Source organism: Vulpes lagopus, chromosome X (assembly GCF_018345385.1).
Source record: "Vulpes lagopus strain Blue_001 chromosome X, ASM1834538v1, whole genome shotgun sequence".
Lineage (NCBI taxonomy): Eukaryota > Metazoa > Chordata > Mammalia > Carnivora > Canidae > Vulpes > Vulpes lagopus.
The window spans coordinates 19,655,149-19,669,942 of record NC_054848.1 but is presented as its reverse complement, the minus strand read 5'-3'; the positions used below and the strand labels follow the sequence as shown (position 1 = coordinate 19,669,942).

Genomic DNA, 14,794 nt, shown 5'->3' with positions numbered 1-14,794 from the left:
CTTTCTAAACCCTTGTTAGCTGGCCACAAGCACAAAGCAGTTATTCTCACAACTGCCAGCAGAGAATTACTTGCTAGGGCTTTATGGATGGAAGTGAAATATGAAGCATTTGGTTCCAGAAAGAATCACATTGTTGAGTCCCCTTGGTCATACAAGGTTAAGTCAAGCTATCAATTCATTTTCATTGAGGTAACTCCCCACATTGATGAAATAACACAAATATAAATACTTCAAATATACTCTGTGGTGGGGGAGTACCCTTTGAAGGTTTTCTCTGCGTGTGCCCACATTCCTTTCGGATACTTAGGGATCTGGTACTCTCCTAGCAGGGCCCGGGGATGGGTTTAAAGGCTCATGAAACTGGAATAGAGACGGGACAAACCCTTTCCTATCCTTTTTTTTTTTAAGATTTTATTTATTTATTCATGAGAGACACAGAGAGAGAGGCAGAGACACAGGCAGAGGGAGAAGCAGGCTCCACACAGGGAGCCTGATGTGGGACTCTATCCCAGGACTCCAGGATCACGGCCTGGGCATGAAGGCAGGTGCTAAACCGCTGAGCCCCCCAGGGATCCCCCCTTTCCTATCCTTAAGAAAGGGTTCCCACCTAATGGCTATAGATCTGACTTAGAGACGACCAGAGAAGACATCCCTGTCTAGGGATCTCTAGAAACCATGTCCTGTTTAAAGAGATTGAATTTTCCTTCTGATGGCTTTAGTTTTTTTGTTTTTGTTTTTTTTTAAGATTTATTTATTTATTCATGATAGAGAGAGAGAGAGAGGCAGAGACACAGGCAGAGGGAGAAGCAGGCTCCATGCAGGGAGTCTGATGTGGGACTTGATACCGGGACCTCAGGATCACACCCCGGGCCAAAGGCAGGAGCTAAACCGCTGAGCCACCCAGGGATTCCCCCTAGTTTTTTGTTTTGCTAGAGAACCAGAGGGAAAATCAAGTTTGTGAGTTGGGAAGTACACAGGGAGACCTGGAGAAATGTGGAGAGGTGGTGACAGACCAGAAGGCTAAAAATAATAGGAGAGAAGTTACAAGGAATAATTCCAGGCAGCCCGGGTGGCTCAGTGGTTTAGTGCTGCCTTCAGCCCAGGGCGTGATCCTGGAGTCCTGGGATTGAATCCCACATCGGGCTCCCTGTGTGGAGCCTGTTTCTCCCTCTGCCTGTGTCTCTGCCCACCCCACCCCCATGTCTCTCATGAATAAATAAATAAAATCTTAAAAAAAAACAAGGAATAATTCCAAGGGACAGGTGACCAGCAACAACCAAGGTATGTAGGCATTAGCTAGGAATCCTCCAACATTCATGAAGACATGGATTTCCGATTAGTCATGCAACATAAAGGCTCAACTTATTGGGCTGTAAAAACAACAAATTTTAAAGGCTGGAAAATTTGTGGAACCTCTCAGATTGCTTTTTTTTTTAAGTTTATTTTTTTAAAGTAGTCTCTACACACAATGTGGGGCTCAAACTCACAGTCCTGAGATCAAGAGTTGCTCGCTCCTCCAACTGAGCCAGCCAGGCACCCCTCAGATTGCATTTTGAAGGTTCCCTGTGGTATATGGACCAAAAAATAAAGTTTAGGACAACACCCACCATCCTTTTTTTTTTTTTAAGATTTTATTTATTTATTCATGAGAGACACAGAGAGAGAGAGGCAGAGATACAGGCAGAGGGAGAAGCAGGCTCCATGCAGGGAGCCCGATGTGGGACTCGATCCCAGGACCCCAGGGTCACGACCTGGGCCGAAAGCGGCGCTAAACCGCTAAGCCACCCAGGCTGCCCAACAGCCACCATCCTGTTGGAATGTGTCAGTGTATAGGTCTTGGTGTGTACTGGCAGAAATTGGTACTGATTTGGGGGGGAGGGTATTGAACTTTGAGGGACTGAGATGGACTGTACCCCAACAAGATGCCTTAAAACCCCTGAAAAGCTATAGAGTGCCTGTCAAAACAGTTTTCAAGGGGAAAGAGAATGCATATGTAACCTTATTAGAGTTCACTGAAAATATAATTCTTTGATTCCCATAGATTAAGGTGGGAGCTGGATACATGCAGTGATTAGCAAGATAATTACCTTACTGTAGAGTCTGGGTTTCTAAAAAGCCTCGACTTTTTTTTTGTTTGTTTCAAGATTTTATTTATTCATGAGAGACACAAAGAGAGGCAAAGACATGGGCAGAGGGAAAAGCAGGCTCCCTGCAGGGAGCCCAAGGACTCGATCCCAGGACCTTAGGACCCTGGGCAAAGGCAGATGCTCAACCTCTGAACCACCCAGGCGTCCCAAGCCTCGACTTCTTTTAAAAATAAATAAGTAAAGTGGGGCAGGGGGAGATTATACAGTATCCTAAATCCTCAGAACTTCCAGGTAGAAACTTCCTTCCGACTCTACCACCATTCTTAGACCCAAGCCTCTAGCATGCCTCAGGACATTTCAGACTGCAAGGTAGCAGATTTGAGGAGCATTCTCAAACACTTAAGTTAGAGGGCTAGGAAAAGACAGCTTCCATTTGCCCCCGTGGGAATCCACCAGTGTGGAAGGATGCCCTCAAGGTATTTGGGAGCTCCCATTACTTTCCAGTAATTGGTGGGGAAAGTAATTGAATACAGGAATTACCTGGAGGAGTTAGTTTATTTAAATGACGTGGTTTTACTTTGGTCTCAGGGAAGCAGAATGCTCCTTACTGTACTATAGACCCTTTGATAAAATACTTTAAAAAAATGAGAGTGAAAGAGGTGTCATTACATAGAACATTTTACCCCTAGGAATGGACTCTACATAGTAAATAGATTGGTGAAAAGATGCAGCCCAGTTTCAGAGAGTATTTTTAAAAAGGACCTTTTGGACATAATGAAATATCACATATGAGGCTATGTAATGTTAATGTCATAATAAGGGTGTACTGGTCAGAATGGTTTATGGTTTGTGTCATTGTGTCATAGGTATATATACCAGCTACACGGAGCACAGACACATTTTGGTTCCTGCTTGAATGAAGAACGTAAGTTTCTCTCTGGACAGACAGGTCGCTGCTACCCTATGTAATGTACACCTCAAAATTAATGTTATTTGGCTCATATACAGAAATCAAAATTCATTACTTTTAAATGCTCAAGAATAATGTCTGAAAACTCAAATGTTCAAACTTGCACGTATGCCATTTTAAAGTATATTTCAGGGCTTATAGTTTTTTAAAGCTTGTTTTTATAGTTTAAGTTACAAAAGGTAAGCTTATTTCCCTGTCTCCGAAGGGTTCAGGTGATTCTCTATTTTTTCCCACGAACTAGCTACTTCAGCAAAACAGTACACCGTGTGCTATCTTGGCCTCCTGGGAAACATGGCATGTTCAAGTTTGCTAGAAAGAGATAATGATCGCTTTCAGCCACACACCTCACTGTAAATTCATCGGGATATTGGTCTAGAGAGAAAATGGCGGCGGGGGGTGGGGTGGGGGTGGGGGTAGGAGAAATTCCTCAGTTTAGGATTAGAAATGGGCAATGGATGGCTTAATTTAAGGTTAGTTGCAGAAGCACTGGCCTCCAGCTGTGTATTTCTGTTATTTGCATTTTTCTCACAAAGAGATTTCACAACAAATTTACAGAGCAGTCCTATGGTGTAGTTTTAATATTCTTAAATCAAAAAAAGGCGATATTTTAAAAGCATTCGCTAGAACGCTACAGCTGTAGCTTATTTAAAAAGAACCTCCCCAAATCACTGCTCTCTGAATGTGCGTTCTTGCCATCTTATTTTGACGCAAATAGAATAGCGCTTTTAGAGCCGACATTTCTGTGCGGTGCAGACATGCCGTTTTCCATGAATTTTCCCACCTCTGGGAAATGCATTTCCGAAACGTGTAATTGTTGTGCAATAAGCCGAGTGAACTATGACGCAATAATACCCTGCAAGTTGCCGTGCAAAAATGATGTCATTTGGCGCAGATGTAGTCAATTTTATAACAGGTAGCTATGGCAAGGCTTCCTCCCCGTCGTCGCAGATTCCCCCGCCCCCGCCGTGGTGTTCGAGATGCAAAAAGACATTTTCCGGGCGTCCCACTCCACAACTTGTGGAGGGTGGGCGCGCCGCAGTAGCTCGAGCCCCCGGCTCGCGCAGACCGAGCGGGACCGCTGCGGCGGGACGAGCACCACCGAGCATTCCCAGCCCCGACGGCGACGCCACGAGGGAAAACGCGTTAGGTCGCGCCCGCAGTGCAGCGCCGGGCAGCCTCATTCCCTCGGTGGGGCCCGCCGGCGTGGCGGGCCTGAGCGTGGGGCCCCGCGGGCGTGGGACGGCCCTGCCCCCACCCCGCTCCCACACCCGCTCCCGCTCCCCCGGTCCCGGAAGTGACGCGCGCTGGCTGAAACATGGCGGCATTGGCGCTCGACCAGGGGGAAGGTAAACACCCTCCGGGCCGCGGCCCGCGCGCGGGCCCCCTCGAGGCGCCGATGGGGGCCGACGGCGCCTCCGAAGCCTGCTTTCCAACTCTCGCCTTCCCACCCTTCGACCTCCCTACCCGCGTGGCAGGCTTCCGCGTTGCGACGACGCCGCATGGGGCCCCCTGCCGGCGGGCCCCGCCTCCCTGGGCCGGCCCCGGGCGGCTCCTGCGGCCCGCAGGGGGCGCGCGGCCCGGAGCGGCCCCTGGCTCGTGGCCCCGCACGCTCCGCCCCTTGCCCGCCCCTTTCCCGCCTTCCTCCACCCCCGGCGTGGGTGATCCTGAGGCTCGGCGCGCTTCGGGGCAGAAGCCCGGAGACGCCGTCGTCGACGCCGCTACCGCCGGCGCTTCTGCCGCTGCCCGCGGCCCCCCAGCCCTTTCCCCCGCCTGTGGCCCCGCGTCGGTCCTCCAGCCGAGCCCCGCCGGGCGCCGCGAGGCCCCTGGTGTTGGCAAGGCCGGGCCCGGCCCCGACGCCGCGCCGCCTCGCGCCGAGCCCGACTGTCTCGACTCGCGACTCAGCGCTGTCTTCTTTCCCAGGACTGGTTCCGAGGGGGCCGCAGGCGCGCAGACTCGCCCCCCGCCTGAGCGCCCCGGCCCGGCCCGGGAGCGGCCCCTTGTAAGAGGTTCGAGGAGCCTGCCGAGTGCCATCCCGGCGCCCGACCGCCCACCGCCCGGCCCGCCGGCCCGCTTCTTCCTGATGCAGACTGCCGTCCACTAGAGGCTGGACAGACCCCCGAGGTGCGTAGCCGCCCCTGGCCCGCCGGCCTGCGGGAGCCCGGGCTTCGTCCGCGGCCCCGTGCTCGGCACGGATTCGGTAGCCTTTTCTGCTCAGACCCGAGTCAAACATTTGGTAGACGCCGGGACCTAATTTGTCTTTGAGTTTACTTAAATTGTTTGAAATATAATTTTTTTTTAAGGAGGGGAAAAAAAACGGAAGAAGCATAATTCAGCCATTTTTTGCAGCACACAGCTGCAGGTACCATGATTATTTTCTCCCTAACCCGTTCCTTCCCTTTAAAAATTCTGTTTATGCCTGAAATAGAACTATGCGAAATGCGAAGCATAAAACGTGGAATAAGAAGGTCTGGGTTCGACTGGGTGACGCTGAGAAAATCGCTTACCGAACCTCGGTTTCTTATCTATGAAATCTAGTCAGTAATAGCCACATCACAGGGTAGCGAGGACTATATGAGGTCATATATGTGAAAATAACCTATAGCTGTAAAGTGTTGTAAAAATGCAAAGCAATTTTTTAAGTAACCCTTGCCAGAGTGGTTAATGTTGTAGTGGCTAACTGTTGCTGCCTCTCCCCCCCCCCCCCCCCGTATTATAAGTATAAGCAATAAGTACGGAATAGCGAAGCAGTGCCGTGAATCGACTAGAAATATATAATAGTCACGTTGCTTGGCCTTCTTCCTACGAAATGCTAACTGCTTATTTAAATAACGGTATTCTTTAATTCAAATTTAACGTTACTCTACTGCTTTGCTTTTCATTTTTCTAGGCCGCTTATGCCCTTTTTCTTACTCGGAATATTTATTTAACACTTGTGTTTTAGTCTTACATATTTTCCGAATTTACATTTATTTTTGTTGATTTCATTAAATTGTGTCTTAGAAAATGCTTTTAAGATATATACTCCAATTTTAATGCTGTTTTTCGTGTCTAGGGAACAGGATGCCTGAGTATCTACTAATTTGAGAATTGTTTTTGAAGAGCTTACAAATGCATTCAGATGTCTGTGGTTCTTAAAAGATCTAGAAATGTAGAAATTTTCAACTTTTTGACAATGTAATAGTGTTTATATAATTTAATTCTCTTTTTAAATCGTCACAGCACTTAGTAGGTGTTTAGAACCAGTTTTTCAGTGGGAATGGGTGTTAATTTGCACTCTTGCTGATTTAACTTAGGAATAATGGAGTAAATATTTGTGGTTTGAGAAATTGGATTTATTATTTGTCAGAATTTATAATATATATGTGTAACAGTATGGAATTGTTCTTACTGGGTACATCAAAAATGTAGTATGGTTTGGCTTAAAAATGGTTCACAAAAAGTGAAAGAGAAGCATTTTTTTAAACTATATTATTATTATTTTTAGCCAGCAAATGGTTTTCTGATTTTTTTCTGAAATGTTTTATTTTATAATCCAATACCAGTTGTTTTTGTATAGGATGCCTTTGTGTTGTGTAAAAAGACAAAATAATTTAAGCGGGCAGGATTAAATTAGCAAATGGAAGAGCCTATTTTAATGTTCTAGCTTTTATGCATTGGACTTATCATTTGTCCTGAAGATAAAATTTTGGCAGATCACCGCTTTATTGGGAATTTCAAGGTTTGACCTTCTCTCTGCCTTGATTTGGGTTCTCTGGGGCTAAAATCTTGGAACCAGGGCTGGGTTGGCTTTGTGGGTGTTCGGAAGAGCCCTGAAGTTGGTATAATTGCATATAAAACTGGCATTGTTCAATATAAAGGTGAATGGTAAAATTCATGCTAATTTAAATGTTTAATTTTTCTTCACTTAGAACGCATTAAACAACAAAAAAACACCATGACAAGTCAAGAGAAGTCTCAGAAGAAAGGAGAAGGCTTTTTATTTTAGTACTTTTAACGACATTTTTTCCTTCTTTTGGATAAGGGGGCCCAAATTTTCATTTCGCTTGGGCCCTGAAAATTAGCTGGCCTGTTGTCAGCTTGCCCTTCACATTGTAAATATTTTAAGAGTAAATAATATTAACTGAGAGGAGAATGAATATTTAATTTGAGGGGTTGAATTAATTTATTAGCATATATTTCCCCTTAACTGGAATGGTGTAGTTGGTGTGGAGTTTTTTATTGAAGAAGTCACTGGTGAAGCATTGTAGGACACTGTTTAAACACAGAGGCTCTGAAGTGGGGCGGACCCCCAACACCATGACTTAAGAATCATAGCCTTGGGCAAGTTTCTTAACCTCTGTGAGTTTTGATTCTTCTCATCTTTAAATCAGGGATAGTTACAGAACTTGGAGAGTTATGAGGATTAAATTTATCTCTTTACCCAACAAATAAATATTTATTAAGCACTTACTATGTGCCAAGTGCTGTTATTTCTAGGTTGTGAAGGATACAACAAAGCAAAACTGAAAAAAGAAAAAAAAACCCCAAAAGTAAACTAAATAAGTAAAAGAGCCTGTTACCTCTATTTTAATATACTATGGAGAAAAATAAAGCAGAAAGGGAAAGTGAGGATTTCTGATTGTGGGGGCGGGTGAGATTTTTTGGTTTTTCTTTTCTTTTTTTTTTTTAAAGATGGGGTTTGGGGAAGGCCTCACTGAGATGACACTGGAATAAAGACCTGAGGGAGCTCTCTATATATCTGGAAATCTAGTGAACATCCCAGGCAGAGGGAATAGTGAGTGTAGAAGCCTTAAGGTGGGCGTGTGGCTGTTTTTCAAGAAACAGCAAAAGAGGCCAGTGTATCGGGGCAGGATGAACAAGGGGGGAGAGTAATAGAGCATTATTATTAACCATCTTAATCATTGGAGGGGCTCTCATGATTCATCTTTGTTGTAGGTATATGTTGTACTGCTACTGGGTGGAAGGCCTTTTCAGATATAGAAATTTTTACTTTGGAAGAAACTAGAAAAGGCAAGGTATTTCCTCAAGATACTCTGTTTTTAATATAAGGCCTTTAAAGCTCATCTGGCTGAATCATTGAAACAAATAAGAACAGATAGAAAATTTATTCCTTTGTCTCTGATAAAATCATTGAATTTAGTTAATGATTGTACATCACTTAAAGATTTGCAGGAAATCTGTATCAGAACATCAGGACCTTCCAAAAGATTTAGTTTTTTATAATTCTTGTAGAGAACTAGGATGTTAACATTATAATGTTGATGATTTATTGTTAGGAAATAACTTAGAAGATTTGGGGTTTTATTCCCCAATAGAGGCTTTTCCTAGAATTCTCACTGGATCCAATCTCTGAAGGCTAGGGAAGCTGTTTTCCATGACATCACTCTTGGACTACTACTGCTCGTACTGAGGAATAGGCAGAGGAGCATTAAATGAAAATCTCCTGATGAAAAAATAGCATTAAAGCAGGAGTGGCTTTTTTCTTACAAGGTTTCTTGTATTATAGAATGATTAAATACTAAACATACCTGAAAAGTGAAGTAATTTGGATAATAGGTGCCAACCTGAGACTGGAGAACCCAGAGCCTTCCTAAAAGCTTAGTTAAACAGTCATTTACAATTTGGTACTGAGCTGTAAAAACATTTAGATAGACAAGAAAGAATTTCCAGTATTAAACAAATTAAAGTTATGCAGCCTTTCCTTCCATATTAAACTGAGTTGTTTCTCCATTTGAATAGTGTTATCCAAGAGTAAGATGACTGTTGATAGAGCTAATACAATGAGTCTGTTTTTAAATTTTTCTTGCCTTTTAGATTGAGAATTTAGCCACTTTGAGATTCCCAGACTTTAAATTTTCTTCTTTGTAAGTTACAGAAATGGTGAGAAACTTTATGACTCAGAAATTAATTCTATTTTTATCCGTAGTAAGCCTTGCATTTTCTTTTCAGTGTGCAACTATGGGATTTTCTGCATTAGTTATCAACTTTGGTAAGCTACCGGTTTGAGGATAAAGGTAGTATGAAATGATTTAAATTTTTCATTGAAAAAAGTATATCAAGCTCTGAGAATCTAGCTTTTGTTCCAAATGACTTAGGATTTTGTATGAATTTTTAAGGAGCTTTGGGAGGAATATGAAAGCATTTAATTATTGCTTATGGCATAAACATGGAGGTTAATTTTGAAATGTCTTCTATTGCCTAGAATTTGCCTTCAAATCGGAATGGCAGCCTTCTAACTGAAAAGGAAGCATTTAATTTCTTTGCCTTTAATTTCCTGTCCAATTTTACCCCCACTAGACTTCTTTCTTTACTGGTCACTAGAGAGTTTAAACTGTTAGAAATTTCTGTGATATAAATAGCATTAATAGTCTTTCAGGGCAGAGGTAGGAAAAGTATGTTTTGTGTATATGCGTGTGTTGCATTGATCTCTTGATCATACCTTTTGGTCTCAAGACCTCATACTATTAAAAATTTTGGAGATCCTAAAGAGCTTCTAGCTATGTGGGTTGTATCTGTTTATATTTACCAAATTTAAGTTAAAACTAGAAAATTAAAAAATCTAATTAGCATTTTTGCCGAAAATTAAATGTTTTCCAAAACCAAACAAAATTTGGTGAGAAGAGTGGCATCATTTTTACCTTTTTGCAGATCTAATTAATGTCTGACTTAATGAAAGACAATGGGCTTCTTACCAGCTTCTGCATTTACTCTGTTAACCATATCGCACGTCTAGCTTCTAGAAAATACTGAGAGAATGAAAGTGAAAAAACAACTTTAATTTTTATTTTTTTAAAGATTTTATTTATTTATTCATGAGAGAGACAGAGAAAGAGAGGCAGAGATGCAGGCAGAGGGAGAAACAGGCTCCATGCAGGAAGCGGGGCGCGGGACCCCATCCCAGGTCTCCAGGATCACGCCCGCGGCGGAAGGTGGCACGAAACCGCTGAGCCACCCAGGCTGCCCGAAAAAACCCAACTTTTAAAATCATTACTATGAAAATAGTTTTGACTTTGGCAGAGTCCTTTAGGGGACTAGGACCCCATTTGTCCCTAGACGACATTTTGGAAATTGCTATACTAATCATTATGCGTCGAAAATATGAGGCTTTTTTTTTTCTTTAATCAGTGCCAAGTTGATGAAATACTCTTAAGTATTTTTTCCCAGTAGTGTATGTCTTGTCATTTAGTTTAAGTTGGTTCCGCTTTTTTTTTGTTTTTAGATTTTTTATTTATTCATGAGAGACCCAGGGAGAGAGGCAGAGACACAGGCAGAGGGAGAAGCAGGCCCCATGCAGGGAACCGGACACGGGACTCGATCCCAGGACTCCAGGATCACGCCCCGGGCCGAAGGCGGCGCGAAACCACTGGGCCACCCGGGCTGCCCTGGTTCCGCTTTTGAATAAAACCTGCCATTTGAAAATTTGAAGGCTAAGTGTAGAATGTATATATATATATACACACACACACACACACACACACACATATATATATATATGGGTTTATAAACCATGATTTCCTTTAATCTGATGATCCGTTTTTGAAAAGTGAGGATACAGAATTTCTGTACATTGAACATTTTGTATGTTAGTAAATCTCTCTCCTCAGATCCCCTTAATGGATTTTTTTTAACCAGCTCTCATTGATATGTAGTTTTTTTAAGTTTATTTACTTATTTTAATAGATTTTATTTATTCACGAGAGACACAGAGAGGCAGAGACACAGGCGGAGGGAGAAGCCGGCTCCATGCAGGGAGCCGGATGTGGGACCCGATGTGGGAGGCCCTGGCCCGAAGGCGGCGCTAAACCACTGAGTCACGTGGGTCTCCAGGATCACGCCCTGGGCTGAAGGCGGCGCTAAACCACTGAGCCACGCGGGCCCCTCGGGTTTTTTTGTTTGTTTGTTTGTTTGTTTTTATTATTTTAAGGTATGTAGTTCTTGAGTTTAGTTTCACAGTGATTCTTAAAATTACTTATTCTGTAAGTTGCTATAATTCTTAGAGATTTCTTATGTGTAAGTTATGTTTTACTTTTTGTATTCTTACTTTCCTTTTAATATTTAATATTTTTTATTTGCTTATATGTGTGTTTTGTGTTTTTTATTTTAATTTAAGCCTCACTTTTTTTTTCCTTTTCTTTGTAGCTTCCAGGGTATGAATTGTGAACAAGTTGGTTTTGTTTCATGTGTTCATTTGTAAGTTTGGTTGTTTGATGCCTTAAGCATTGATATTGTAGATCCGTGCTGTCCAATGGAATATAAGACATGTAATTTAAAATTTTCTTATAGCCGTGGTTTTTTTTTAAAGTAAACAGATGAGATTACTTTTATTTTTTTATTTTATTTTTTAAAATATTTTATTTATTTATTCATAGAGACACACACACACACACAGAGACAAAGGCAGAGACACAGGCAGAGGGAGAAGCGGGCTCCATGCAGGGAGCCCAATGCGGGACTCGATCTCAGGTCTCCAGGACCACGCCGGGCTGCAGGCGGCGCTAAACCACTGCGCCACTGGAGCTGCCTGAGATTACTTTTAATATATTTTATTTAACCCATTATATCCAAAATATTATTTCAACATGTGATCAGTACAAAAATTTGTGTAAATGAAATTTACACTTTCTTTTTTGTACTAACTCTTCAGAATCTGGCATTTATTTTAAACTTACAGCACATGTCAATTTGGACTAGCCACATTTCAAGTGCTCCATAGCCCTGTAGCTAGTGGCTTGTATGTTGAACAGCACATATGTAGAAATTAGCTACTCAGGTTAGGGCAGAAAAACTTGAAGAGCCCATACAAGCTACAAAATTATATTTGTGTGATGAGAAAAAATGAAAAAAAATGCATTGCAAAATGAGGTCCAGTGTTTGGACTACTAGTACATCTCTTGATCTCTCATAAACTTACATTGTGATGAATTCTAGGAGGGTGTGGAATCTGTAGAATTGATTTTGGAGGGGTATCAAGTTCCTATGGTTTTGTGAATGGTGAAAGAGCAATAGGCAAGAGTTGGACAATGGGAGCCAACGTTGAGTGACCTCTGGTGGAGTGCCTTGCTCTGGGCTAGGCATTTAAGTGAATTCATTTAATCACCACTGCCACTCAATAATAAGGTAGTGATGATAATTCCTAATGTGTGGATGGAAAATGAAGTCAGGAAGTTAAGAGACTCTTCAGATCATGCAGGTGGTAAGTACTAATGAACCACTCTTAATTTCAAAGTTTTGCTTTTTACAACAGAATACAAATTCCTTTATATTTTTTGCAAATCAGATTCTGGTTTTATCTCTATTTTTAACTAGTCGTATGACCTTGAAAAATTTCACCCATCAACCCTAGTGTCTATCAAGTTAAGTTGGCCTGGGTCCTAAGAGACTTAACTGATAAGGCAGGTTGGGGTTTGAAAGAAGTACTGTGCCTAGGGAGAAGGGTTTTTCCAGAGACAACCAGACTTTTAAAGGGTCAGGTCTATTTTATTGGTTCCAGTAGCACCAACTGAAGAGGTATAATAATAAGCCCTAACATTTTGGTGTCCTTAAGGGCTGTATACTGTTCTAAGTCTTTATGTGTATTAACTGATGTAATCCTCACAGCACTATGTGAGGAAGGTTCTATTGATATTGTTGTCACTTTTTTCTTTAAGATTTTATTTATTCATGAGAGGCAGAGAGAGAGGGATAGGCAGGCTCCCCATGGAGCAGGGAGCCTGTTGCAGGACTCGATCCCATGACCTTGGGATCACAACTTGAAGCAAAGGCAGATGTTCAACTGAGCCACTCAGGTGCCCCTTTGATGTCACTTTTTTTTTTTTTTTTTTTACAAATAAGGACATGAGAACCCAGAGAGGGTAAATAGCTTGCCCCTATGTCACAGAGCTGGTAAGAGGTAGAACGGAGATTCAAACATAGGCCTCTAACTCCACACCTGTACTCTTAATTCACTACTTTCATTTAGAGATTAAATCTTGGGTCAGTTAATCACTGAATATTTCATCATTTTCTGCTTATACACATACTTCCTATTAAAATGTAAAATACTGCTGCTGCTTTAAAGCTGTTAGTCTTACTGATAGATGCACCAAGCTTTTTCATGGAGAAAAGAAGTTACTGATATGTCCCAGCTATCACAAATTAGTTTTAGAAGTCCATTTAGATCAAGTAAACTTGACAAATGAATTGCTAAGACTTGAAAAATAACCGTATGCCTTTGTAAGTGCATTATTATACCTCTGTAGGAGAATAGTAGAATAAGTGAGAATTTTATGACTAAAAATTTTGGGTGGCTCATGTTAAATGCTCTTGATTTTACAGATGCAGAGATAAGACCAAGGTTTGAGTAACTTCAAGTATAGCAATTTCTGTTCTAAAACCATGTTAGTTAGGGACCTTGATGGTAATATGAAGGAAAAACCCACCCGAGGTAGTAAGAAGGGATTTAGTTTAAGCATAGAAGAATTTCTCTTAGAACCCGGGAACAGGAATAGAGGTGGGCCCTATTAGCAACTGGAAAAATGAGGGTGTTGGGGAGCACTCCCTATCCTCTCATCTTAGCTTTATTCTTTAGCCCATTGGCTTTCTCTGATAACTCAGCCTGCGTGGCAGGCAGAAGTTGGTGCCCACAGCTGCTCCTTGACATATTCCAGGTCCAGTCATACATACAGTCAGTGCATGTCTCTTTTATCCCTTTTCTAAATTCTTGACAAGAGAGTGTTCATCTTGATTCACGTTTCCCACCCCATTCTGACCTTATGTGACTAGACAGGATCACGGAGTGGAAGCCTGCCTGGTTGGAGTCCCCCTTAGTGGGCTGGGTGCCCTGAGGAGTACAAGTGCTGTCTTTATGGTTTAAGGGTCTTTTGACTCCAGTTTCTCCTCTCCGCGCCCCCCCCCTTTGATTCTGTGCCCTGTGATGTTTTTACCATAGTAAGTATCTGGAACCTAGATTGCTTCTTTCTATCTATCTATCTATCTATCTATCTATCTATCTATCTACCAACTATCTATTTATTTCAGAAAGCATAGTTTCTTTTATTTTTTTAAATTTTTACTTCTTTTAAAATTTAAGTATAATTAACATACAGTCTTATACTAGTTTCAGATATACAATATAATGATTCAGCAATTTTAGACATTTCTCAGTGCTCAAGAGACCTGTACTCTTAAAAAAAGAGAGAGAGAGAGAGAGAGAGAGAGACCTGTACTCTTAATCCTCTTTTTTTTTTTTTACCCATTCTCCCCACCAACTTTCCCTCTGGCAACCACCAGTTCTTTGCATTTAAGACTCTGTTTTTGTCTCTTTTTTTTCCTGTTCATTTGTCTTTTAAAATTCTGCATATGAGTGAAATCATATTTGTCTTTCTTTGACTTACTTAGCATTATACCTTTTAGGTCCATCCATCTTGTTGCAAATGGCAAGATTGCATTCTTTTTTATGGCTGAGTAATATTCTGTAGTGTGTGTGTGTGTGTGTGTGTGTCACACCATGTGACCTTTATCAATTCATCAATCGCTAGACGCTTGAGTTGCTTCCATATATTGGCTATTGCAGGTTGGTAAAGCCACTGTGAGAAGAGTCTGGAGGTTCCATAAAAAATTAAAAATAAAATTACCATATGACCCAGTAATTCCACTTCTCGCTATTCACCCAAAGAAAACGAAAACATAAGTCCAAAAAGGTATATGCACCTCTTTGTTTATTGCAGTATAGTATCTCCTTTTAAAAATTTCCTTAGAT

General features: G+C 41.8%; 1 protein-coding gene across 1 annotated transcript in view; it reads left to right on the top strand.

Moving 5' to 3' along the window:
- The first annotated feature begins 5,042 nt into the window (after nt 1–5,042).
- The window catches only part of KLHL15 (kelch like family member 15), a 34,976-nt gene continuing 25,224 nt past the window's right edge, over nt 5,043–14,794 (top strand). Inside the window, exon 1 of the mRNA XM_041741427.1 lies at nt 5,043–5,178. The gene's annotated coding sequence lies outside the window, so the exon portion shown is untranslated. The remainder of the gene's footprint in view (nt 5,179–14,794) is intronic.